The sequence below is a fragment of the Nanorana parkeri genome, unplaced genomic scaffold (assembly GCF_000935625.1).
Source record: "Nanorana parkeri isolate BGI_ZX_2015 unplaced genomic scaffold, ASM93562v1 scaffold101, whole genome shotgun sequence".
Taxonomy (NCBI): Eukaryota; Metazoa; Chordata; class Amphibia; order Anura; family Dicroglossidae; genus Nanorana; species Nanorana parkeri.
In genome coordinates, this window is record NW_017306369.1 from 2,145,796 (window position 1) to 2,156,187 (window position 10,392).

The window sequence follows — 10,392 nt, forward strand, 5'->3', positions numbered from 1 at the left end:
TGGTTTAAAGAAAAAAATATGGCAAATCAGTCAAACTTAGTAGATTGGCAGTTTGATCCCTGGAAAAGTACAACTTGTACTTATCTTTATGCAAGACAATACTATAACATTCCATATTTTTTGTTAGACTTTGTAAACCAAGAGAACTGTCATATTTGTGTGTAAAATAAATGGTACAGTTCTGTAATAAATTGTCACATTATTTAAAATGTTATGGTACTGGCAGTGTGTTCAACACACAATTAAATTTTTTCTGGCTGTTTAGTCATCTCTATATATTGGCACTAAAAAAAGAAGTCTGGCTTCAGCTGATGTATATCGTCATCCCTAACTGTGTACACATTATTATACACCATTTTATTTGATTGCATTCTTTGCAGATGGAAATGCGGTCATCTGTGACCTGTTATCTGTCGTGTATTCCACCTTTTCATATTCCTTTTGGACTACATGGAAATGATGGTGTCAAGGATATTAATGTAAGGGAAACTTCAAGTTGAAATGTGGGGCCTCTATTTACCTAGGACCTTCAAGTCCAGTAACCTAACATTATCACACAGAAATATTATTATTATTATTTTAGATGATTTATATAGTGCCAGCAGTTTGCGCAGCGCTTTACAATATAGGGAAGACATTACAATCACAATACAATTCAAGATGAGATGGTAAGAAGGTTGTGGTAAAATTATGTAAAAGCTATAGGACTAAGTGAAATCTGGTAGCCAAAGGCACATTGGTCATTTCCATGTTAATTGGAAAGCCCAGTTTCAAGTTTCAGGCAGTTTTGTTGCTGTAACGTGGAAGAGTAAAGTTTACTACATTTTCTTTTTGCAGGCTGAGGTTTCAGGTTCATTTTAAATGCAGAAAGTGCAAAGAGGTGTTTGCCACATTTTTCACAGGTTCACTGTTGTGGAGAGAAGCAGCTGAGGGCCAGTACAGTAAAAGCTCTCCCATGCATGGCTTTTACCTTAATCTGAGTGGTTTGTATTGCAGCAAAAATCCTTCATACCTCCCACATGATTTTATACTAAGCAACTGCTTTTTCTCTTCTGAGTAAGAGATAGTAATGAGCTTACAGTGGATGCAGTTGTCAGCCTTGCACACTGATAAGCAACTGGTGTACCTAGAACAGAATTAGACAAAACATAGGAGGCTATAAGGGTTTCTGGAGAGGTGTAAATGACCGTCCAAGAGAGATATTTTAAATAAATAATCAAAATTTATTGCTAATACATGCTTGTATAATTGCATACATGATTCAAAACAATCTTATTTAAAAATCAAAACCCTGCAGAGGATACATTGGTATAATTCATTATTATCAACTCTAAAATTCATTTGGTCCGACAATTCATAATGTTGTTCAATGTAGTTCAGATGCAGTTACATTATTATAGCCAGATGGTAGTTTTCAAAGCATAGCTTAACTTAATAGGCCCCGACGCGTTTCGCCATGGGCTTCATCAGGGGGCCCATTGAGGATGAATCTATTAATCAGAAAATTTTTCTTCATTTATATATACATCGTATCTGACATTCATTAATGCGTTTAAATCTATTGTTCATATATAATCATATTCCTAAATATGACCCCAACTGGGTCAAATAAATACTATATAGTTGCTCTGAGGGCTGTTACTCACCATGCCGGGTTGATCTACGGTATGAGGGAGAAGTGCCCGGAAAACCAGTTAGGAGCGGGCGGGGGATAGACCCACCGTTGTCTCCACTGCTTACTTGGTTTGTCACACCTGGGACACCGGGGTCCTTTGGGGAGGGAGCTATATTTTTTGTCACACCTGGGACCCCGGGGTCCCAGGTGTGACAAACCAAGTAAGCAGTGGAGACTATCCCCCGCCCGCTCCTAACTGGCTTTATAATGTTCAAGGCCTTAAAGGAAACCTGTACTGAGAGAAATGTGTAGACTGCCATTGCTTTGGTTTTTTTTTTTTTTTATTCTACTGTGTTTCCCCAAAAATAAGACACTGTCTAATCGGCTAATGCGGCTCTGCTCCCTCCGCCGCCGCAGCCTTGCTTTCTACAGCGCCGGCTTCCTTTGCCATCAGGGACAGCAGTACCAGCGGTACAGTGGACAGCGTGGTAAAGTACGGTACCATTTACCGGTACACATTACAGTACAGTACCATTACATTAAGCAGTGCCTTCAGGGGAACAGCATTTGGGGAAGTATGGTACTGGAGTGCTCCCTGTCACTGCGCTGGCCGGAGGGAGTCCCCTGTCATACCCTTAATACAGTATGTCCCTGCAGGCTGATACCATATCTCCTGCTCTTCAAGTTCCCCCTCACATGCTACCGCCAAACTGGGTCTTATTTTCGGGGTAGGTCTTATATTACAGGAATCTTGAAAAATAGTGCTAGGTCTAATTTTCGGGGAAACAGGGTTTTTGCCTGGCTGTTGACTGAGGAGTGCTTGCTTCTCTGTAATTTCACGTAATGGATACATATTTCGCATCAGTGGCTTAGACAGCCAGTTGGACTTGGAGAATCAGCGTAGCAGTCAGAGAACTAACATTTTTAGAACAAGGTCACCAATGGCAGCACTTTGCTTTGATTGGAGGATACATTTAATTGACTTATCCAATGGTTTTGAACAAACTTTATGTATATCATATTACATCTCAGTTCACTTTACTATCATCTATGTGTTGGTTGGTAAACATCAAACAGACGCTAAATAAGAGTTAGATATTATTTTATACCGCTATCAGGGCCTGTATTGACAGACGTTGGGCTTGTGTCAATAACATCAGTTTTAAATGCTTCTTGGATCATTCAGATTTCATGGACAGGTGCATTTGACCTCCTCCTGCCCTGTATTTGACCTTTTTCAAGCGAGTTTTGCATTCCCATAGACCGCTATGGGAAAACAAAAGCTCATCGACACAGGCCCTAAATCTGATCATTCTACAGCCTCTGTGGAAAGCCCCTAAAAAGATCTGTTGTGTTTGGCTGCAATAAAAATAAATCTGCTCAGCATTTGGAGGAATATTACGTCACTGAAATGCAAAGTACAAGTGCAAATGAGCTTCTGCAAAAAGGGGAAAAGGTTTATATATGGCAGGTCTGTATCTGAATGCCTCACCCACTGGATATACATGTGAGGTCACTTTCATGGTGCATCAAATGCCTACCAGAACTACTAGTATTGTGCTGTTGTGACCTAGTAAACCACAGTGGGTTAATGTTTACAGCACACATAAAATACTCAATTTACAAACGTAAATGTGCATATTAGTAAGAAAAGATACTCTGGTTGTTATAAAGTGTGCTATATTTTTTTAAATACTGGAAGAAGAATAAAAAAGGGAAGAGGAGTGAGGTGAGAGAAAAAAATCCTTTATAAGTCTTTTAGCCAGGCCTGGACTGGGACTAAAAATAGGCCCGGGCATTTTAGACTGAGCAGCCCAGTTATGTGATCGCTGGCAGGCCCTGTCCCATCACAGTCCAGGGGTGGAGCCAAACACAAGCACAATCGTGGTTGCATTATGATTACAGTGCTGTGCAACACCTAACTAGCAGTAATTGTGTTTGGCTCCGTGCTGCCGCTGACTAATTGTTTTCAATGCCCAGCTGGCTCTGCCCGCCTTGGCCCACTGGGCAAGTGCCCAGTATGCCCAGTGGCCAGTCCTGGCGGGAACCCCTCATAATGGGCACAGTGTGCAGACCCAGAAACTTAGAACAGGGATGGTGGGCACCCCTCATAATGGTCATAGAAGGTGTACAGACCAGGGAACTCAGCAGAAGGATTGTGGGAACCCCTTCATAAAGAGCACAACAGGTGCAGGAACTCAGCTCAGGGATGGTGGGAACCCCCTATAATGAGCACAGCAGGCCTACCGACCCGGGAACTCAGCAGAAGGATTGTGGGAGCCCCTCATGATGGGCATAGTGCATCTACAGACCCTGGAAATCAGCACAGGGATGGTGGGGACCCCCGATGAGCACAGCAGGTATACAGACCTGGGAACTCAGTGCAGGGATGGTGGGAACCCCTCATAATGAGCGCAGCAGGTGTACAGAAATGGTGGGAATTCCTCATAATGGGCACAGCAGGCCTACAGACCCAGGAAGTGGCTTAAAGTGTGCAGACTTAGGAACTCAAGATATCTCACTAATAAACATATTCACTGTTTTTGGAGGTCAGTTTGTAAATCTCAAGGCGAACTATAGTATTTACCAGAAGAACTGCCACCAGAGTTACAAAGCCCCCAGATTGAGATACACCAAAAGAAACCTAATCAGACATTCACTGGATAGTCTACAGCTGTGAACCCAAACACATTTCATACCAGCATTTCTTGAACCCAAGTAAGAACCCAGGTGCTGGCCTGGCTTCTGTTGGACTGATGTCTTCTCCTCCCGTACAGGATATGGGCGGAGAGTCTCCACATGGGAAGTTGTGCAGGCCGGCTGTGTACGAGGTGCAGGGAATACAGTCAGGGGTGGGTCTCTAATCAGGCGGCCTCTCGTCGGGAGCTCACTCCCGAGACCCCAGCAAGCAGCTACTTAATCTGCTTGGATATTTGTGTTCGACATTGCACTGTTGCTATCTAATGGTTTTAGCCACCCAGTCGGCTCGCCTCGGCCCACCAGACAATTGCCCAGTTCAGGCCTGCGAATAGCTAAGCTATACATGAATATAAAAGACTCATACTTAAAGTGATTATTATGTCAAAAGGCTTTTAAGCTTTTTTAAATGCTGATTAAATCTTTTACAATGGATACCTTAATGTGGAAACGGTTTAGTTTTCTGCAGAATCAGTTGCTCCCCAGAGTGGTGGCCATGATATAAAGTGTTAGGGTGTCTCCTTTCCCTTGCAGGGTCCTGTGGAGCCACCCTTGTGTATTCTAATAAGCTGTGTAGATCTCCACAAACACACAGGCACAGCATGGCAAGCCTCTCCCCTACTTTCTGTTCCTGCCCCCCTCCTTTCTCCTCCCTTCTCAAAGCTAGTAGATGGACAGCTGCCGGAGACTACTTATCACCTGTGATCTTGTACTGGACAGGAAGTTTAAGAAGGGGAGCTGAGAGATTTGGAGCCAGCTATTTGGAAACATGCCAACTGTAAGTGCTTGGGCAAACATTTAAAGAAATACTTTGCTGGGCAATGTATATTTGTTTGATTTGAATTCATTATTGAAAAAGTTTGTGAGTTTAATATTACTTTAATAGCTATGTACTCAAAAAAGATTGTCTGTTTTAATGATACCTGAGTATGTCTTTATATTAACTGTATCCAAGGCTCAGACTGCAAGAGAAAGGAGCAACAATAAGTAAACCAGTCTACTGCATTGCACAGTGCTGCCAATTTAACACAGAGGGCCGAGTGACAGCAGGAGAAAGCAGCGATGACTTCATCTTTGTGCTGCTCATTCACTCTCTAGTCATAAACTGGAGCAGGTCCTCGACCATGGTGTATTGCTTCAACAGCGGTGCAGGAAAGTGAAGTCAGGGCACTTAGGTGGAGACTGAGGAGGAATAATATAGAGAATTTATATGATCTCTGCCCTTGAGGATTTATACAAACCTTCTGAAATGCAGTCGTAGTTGTGCTGTCCTCAGAGAAGCAAAAACACGAAATCTGACCGTACTGAAACATCTCCGACTTAGGGATATTATAAACGGATTGAAGCTATTTACAAAATAATTCACTGGAATAAAATGTAATATAAAATAAATTATTAAAATGTAATAATGTTTAAAGAAACTTTTATTTATTTGCTGCTGCAAATTGCCCTGTCAAGAAGCCCTGGCCTAAAGGGAGTACGTTTTCAACATTGGTGCCCATGCTGTAGGATTCAGTAATCGCAAATTTAGTGCAAACTCAATGCTTAAAGCGGACCTTTATACTCAAAAATCTAATTCTACCAATGCATCCCTCTATGAATGATGATTAATAATAACAGACATGTCACGTGTAAAATGCTGTGATTTTGAAATACTTACAGTTGCAGAGCATTTACTTCCTGCTTTGAAAGGGCAAAATGACTTCATTTTACCCAAGCAATGCACACTGTGAAGGTTACATCAGCAGATCATCGATGGGAAATCTCATCTGTAATCTCAGGAGATCTTAGGGAAAGGCATTTCCTCCCCTAAGATGATGTGTATGGTCACATGTCCTAGTCACATGTGCCAGAAATCCAGGAAGTAAAAGAGCTGGTAATCTGCCCCTAGTAATCATGGCCACTGCCAGAAGACTGGGGAAGAAAAGAGAAATAAGGTGTGCAAAGATTACAAAGCCGGCAATTATCTAGAAGTATGTGTTTGTAGGTTGTCATTACTAAACATTTCTGAACGTGTGTTTGTTGTTATTTTAAAGATATGGGTAAAGGTCCGCTTTAAGGGCCGGTTCACACCTTGAACACTCAGTGTTCAAGTGCGTTTGGCCTCTGGAACGCAAGTCGGCCGGCTCCCTGTGTCCAGGGAAGTCAATGGCTCCGCAGCCATGCCCCCCGCCCGCAGTGTGATCGCCTGCATCTGGAACTCAGGCACATTAGTGCTTGTGTTCCGGTTCAGTGCGATCTACAAAAATACTGCAAGCACTATTTTTGCAGATCGCACTGGAGCGGAACTGGAGCGCCTGCATTCCGGGTGCGGGGGGGCATGGCTGTGGTGCCATTGACTTCAATGCACCGTCACGCCCACTCCCGCCCCTAAAAAGCAGGGAGCCGGCCCGCTTGCGTTCCAGAGGCTGAACGCACTGGAACACTGAGTTTGTGGTGTGAAGCAGCCCTAAAGTGTATTTCCACTTTTGCATTCAAGTTTGGGAAAATCCCTTTATATATGTATGTGTTCCCATTTACACAGCATGTTGTAAAATAATTAAAAAACAAATGTTTCTTACCTTTTTAGATGTTTTGTTGTAGCAGGCAAAATGGCTGAATCCAAGTTTTTTTTTTTTGAGCACCTTCACAGTGATCTGTCCTAATAGAAAGCCTGAGGACAGGAATGTGTGCAATGTGTTTCTCTCATCAACATACAATGCAGAAGTCAGGCTTTTAATCATTTAGCTCTTTGTTAGGACAGGGTGTGTTCAAATCTACTTTACAAATTACAATGAAATCAAGCTAGCACATTAGAGACAGGGTTAATGCAAGCCCTTCACAGCCCCTCCTAACATTATAAAAGAGAAGCCACATAGAAATGTTAGCAAGAAAAAAAAAAATTAAACTGCCGAAAGCATTTTATAACTTTTTTTTTTTTTGTAGCTTATGCGATGTGAAGGGTGAACATGTAACAAATATAAAATAGGTGTTATCCCAATTTGGCTGCAAAAGTAGAAATACCATTTAAAGGAGAACTATGAGGTGAGTGCTTTTCACTCACTTCATAGTTCTAGCCGACATGTGACAATGAGACTGTCACAGGTCGACTCAGTAGATCGGGAGGTGAGCGAACACATACAGGCGCTCGCTCACTTCTCGATCCTGTCACTGCAGAGAGCCGAGAAAGGGGAGGGACTGGATTCCCCGCTCCGATCCAACAGCGCTGACTGTTGGAACGGATGGGGGAGGGGGGCGGGTACAGCTGGCTCTGCCTCTGGATAGGCAGAGCCAGCATTGTTTATAAAATTGGTCATTCCTAGCCACCTAAATTTTTAGGTGTGTGTGTGTGTGTGGTATGTTTATAGACTCTTGGCGCTCCATGTGTAAAGCATCCACCAGGCGGTATTGCCAATAGAGGGCGGTGACAAGTATAGAAAATTCCTATACACGTCAGCGTAATCTAGGGGAGCTACTACTGTACAAAAGGCATCCTTTGGATTGCCTGCATGTGAAATTTAGAGGAGTCCTCTGTTAGGGTGTCTTTTTTTGGGATTTATCAGTCTTATCAGAAGTGTTTTGTACTGCAAAGTTTAAATGACCTTATTATTACTGTTATTATTACTTTTACACTGTAATTTGAAATACTGCTAAATTGTAGGTGTGTACGTATTTAATGATAGCATATGAGGATATTTATATAGAGAAACACTGCTCATTGAATATATAAAAAAAAAAAATGCTTATTGACTGTTTTTAACTGCTGTGTTGACAACCACGGTGAAGATGGAATTAACATTGTGCCTGGTTTTACCTTATATGGCAGAAAGTACTGCATTATTCTAACATTGTAAATCATTTTTAATATGTTCTGTTAATGGCAGAATGCCTCTCGCTTCAAAGAAATGCCTGTACAGTCAAAATCCACATTGGTGATTAATTTCATGTTTTATTCTGAAAGGAAATCTAACGAGCATGGAACATTTGGAACAGTGGAAATTACTTAGATTCATTTTGCACTGTTGGGTAAAAATACATTTGATGATGTGCTTGTTATTATAGATAATTAAGGCATATAGACATATAGATATGTTTCTGTCATAAATTCGGACTTATACCCTTCTAGCACCTCCTATGATATAACATATAAATATATCTATATCTCTATACACACACACAACATTATGATCACCCACTGAATATTGAGTAGGTCCCACTTTTGGGGCCAAAACAGCCCTAACTCATCGAGGCATGGACTTCACTAGACCTCTGAAGGTATGCTGTGGTATCTGGCACCAAGCTGGCAGTAGCAGATCCTTTTAGTCCTGTGAGTTTTGAGGTGCAGCCGCCTTGGATGGGACTTGTTTTTCCAGCACATCCCACAGATGCTCGATTGGATTGAAATCTGGAGAATTTGAAGGTCAAGTCAACATCTCCAACTCATTGTTGTATTACTCAAAACATTCTTCAACCATTTTTGCAGTGTGGTAGGGTTCAATATCCTGCTAAAAGAGGCCACTGCTATCAGGGAATACCGTTTCCATGAAGGGGTGTACTTGTTCAGCAACAATGTTTAGTAGGTGGTATGTGTCAAAGTAACATCCACATGAATAGTAGGACTCAAGATTTCCCAACATTGACCAAAGTATCATCACACTACCTCCGCCGGCTTGCTTTCTTCCCCTATTGCATCCTGGTGCCATCTCTTCCCCAAGTAAGCGACACACATACGTCCCCAGCCTTCCACAGGATGTAAAAGAAAATACAATTCATCATAACAGGCCACCTTCTTTCCTAGCTCCGTGGTCCAGTTCTGATGGTTATGTACCCATTATGGCCTCATTCACTGCTTAGAGTTGGCCCGTTCAGATCCGTGCGGCGTGCACGGCCGTATCGGGCTATACCCAGAAAGGACAGGTGCTGCGTGTGATTGTACGCAGCAGGCTGTTTTTCCCTATGGGAGGACACGGCCGTGTGAATCCTGTCTGTGTCCGAGCCCAGACAACCGCACGGATGTACAGCTCGGGTGAGCGTAGGACAGCTTACAGCCGCGTCCTCCTATAGGGAAGAATAGGCTGCTGCGTACAATCACACGCAGCACCTGTCCTTCCCAGAAACGGCCCGATGCAGCACGGATCTGTACGGGCTGACTCTCGGCTGTGTGAATGAGGCCTACAGGCGCATTGGTGGTGGACATGGGTAAGTATGGGCACCCTGACTGGTCTGCGGCTACGCAGCCCCATACGCAACAAACTGTGATGCACTGTGTGTACAGACACCTTTCTATCGATATCAGCATTTGCTTTTTCAGCAATTTGACCTACAGTAGCCCTTCTACTGGATCGGACTACACAGGCCAGCCTTCGCTCCCCACATGCATCAATGAGCCTTGGGCGCTCATGACTCTGTAGCTAGTTCACTGGTTTTCCTTCCTTGGACTAGTTTTGGTAGGTGCCGACTACTGCACACTGGGAACATCCCACAAGAGCTGCAGTTTTGGAGTTGCTCTGACCCAGTTGTCTAACCATCACAATTTGGCCCTTGTCAAAGTCGCTCAAATCCTTACGCTTGCCCAATTTTTTCTGCTTCCAACACATCAACTTCAGGGACAAAATGTTAATTTGCTGCCTAAAATATCCCACCTACTTTCAAGTGCCATTGTGATGATAATCAAAAATCTAAATCTAAAAATCTCAACTAAATGTATTTATTTTGAATCCTGGGTATAACACTACAAAATGTGGAAAAGTCCACGGGGGTTGAATAGTTCTGTATAATTTCTATTATGTACCCAATGACAAGCGCTTCTTGCTAAGAAGCCCTTCTCAGTGGTCAGCACAGTCATGTGACCACACTGAGCAATGAGTGCAAGCGAAATTTGAAATGCATACCGCAGGGCTGCAATCCCATGTACAGAGTACAGATATTTGCCATATTCGCTGGCAAAATTGGAATTCCCCTTCATGGCTTAGGTGCCAGTTGGCTGATTGCAGTAGTGTCATCAATGTGACTACTTCAGTCATCCCGTGGCGGTGGCGTGCTGTTATTTTTACTTCCTGTCTGCATTCACATGACTGGAACTTAGGACTCTGGAAGTCCTA